We start from the raw sequence: 1,675 nt of genomic DNA on the forward strand, positions 1-1,675 counted from the left end.
ACCCCCACCCTGACCTTTGGCCAAAAAGTTCCTGCTTCGGTGTGGGCGTGTAAAAGAAGGGAGCCTGGGTCCACAGTGACAGATTATTGCTGACCTCTTCAGTGTAAGCAAAAGGCCACAAGACCCTGGTAGAGTGTTCATCCCCCATGTTTAAGGCTGGAAGGGAATGTAAGTGTCCAGCCCTTTTAGTCCCCAGCTCTGGTGTAACAGAGGACGGTGAGGCCACATCCCTGGGGCTAGCCTGGAAAAGTTGATGAGGCAAGGCGGTGGTCCCTGTGAACAAGCTGTTGGGAGGGGAGGGCCTGTACCTGTTCAGTCTTGAACATAGAAGCTGGTCACATGTGTAGGTGGGATGGACACTGATGCGTGCTTCCTAAGGTGCAGTCCTGTGACACTTAGGTAGGGGACTATCTAGGCCATATTTCTCAGTTGGCCTTGACCTTCATGATGACTGGAGCTCCATTCTGCTGAAGTGCACAGGCAGCTGCTTGCCTTTGGTGTAAGAGTGATACCAGATATTGAAGAACAGCACAAAGAAGATGGTGCCATATTATCTAGAAGAGGTAGATTATGATTGGGAACTGGTAGTTACAGCTGGGTGTGAAGTAGTACTGGGAGATGTGCAACGAGACCAGGAACAACTGGATCAGCTGGATAGTTGGCATGCTTTTTCCACCCAAGGTAGTGTTGAGCCACAGGGCCAAGAACAGACAATCTATAATACAGGTGCATGATGATATGCACAGAGGAGTTTATTATGGAATGGAAAGAGCCCATTCCTCTAGGGGTAACTATAATCCCCCACGACCAGTTCCAGAGAAGTCCTGAGTGATGGAAGACATGTAAGAAGGTCACCTGTCCATCCTTCTTCTGGAGAATAAAAATCACTGTGTCCATCAGCTCAATGAACTTGGAGAAGAGGATGAGCCAGGCTACTCATAGCATCCTAAGTGATCGCGGCTTGTTGATGGACATTTAGATTGCTTCTACCTTTTGGCTATTGTGAGTAGTACTGCCCTGAATGTTGGTGTACAAGTCTCTGTTTGAGTTTCTGATTTAAATTATTCTGCGTATATACCTAGAAGCGGAATTTCTGGGTCATATGGAAGCTCTGTGTTCTGATATGTTGCTGCAGGATAAGAACTGGACTGTTAACTACAAGGTTGGCAGTTCAAACTCACCAAGTGTTTTCATAAACCCTATACAAGGTTGCTATGAGTAGGAACTGACTCGAGCATACACAGCAACAACAAGGAAACATAATAGTTCTATTTTTAAAAGTTTGAGGAACTGCCATATTGATTTTCACTATAGCTGTGCCCTTTGCATTACAACCAGCAATGGGTAAGGGTCCGAATTTCCCTCGCATTCTTGCCAACATTTATTATTTTCTTTAGCCATCCTGTTGTTATGTTGTTATGTGCTGTGGAGTCAGTTCCGATCCATAGCGACCCTGTACAGGGTTTCTGAGGCTGTAAATCTTTAAGGGAGCAGACAGCCTCATCTTTCTCCCGCAGAACAGCTGGTAGTTTCAAACTGCTGACCCTAAGGTTCACAGCCTGATTCGTAACCTCTACGCTACCAGAGCTTCTTTGTTGTTGTTGTTGTTAAGTGCCGTCGAGTCGGTTCCGACCCATAGCGACCCTGTACAGGGTTTCCGAGGGTGTAAATCCTT

General features: G+C 46.5%; 1 pseudogene; it reads right to left on the bottom strand.

Moving 5' to 3' along the window:
- Nucleotides 1-425: 425 nt before the first annotated feature.
- Nucleotides 426-975, bottom strand: LOC102839121 (annotated as a pseudogene).
- Nucleotides 976-1,675: the final 700 nt, after the last annotated feature.

Source organism: Chrysochloris asiatica, unplaced genomic scaffold (assembly GCF_000296735.1).
Source record: "Chrysochloris asiatica unplaced genomic scaffold, ChrAsi1.0 scaffold00002, whole genome shotgun sequence".
NCBI lineage: Eukaryota > Metazoa > Chordata > Mammalia > Afrosoricida > Chrysochloridae > Chrysochloris > Chrysochloris asiatica.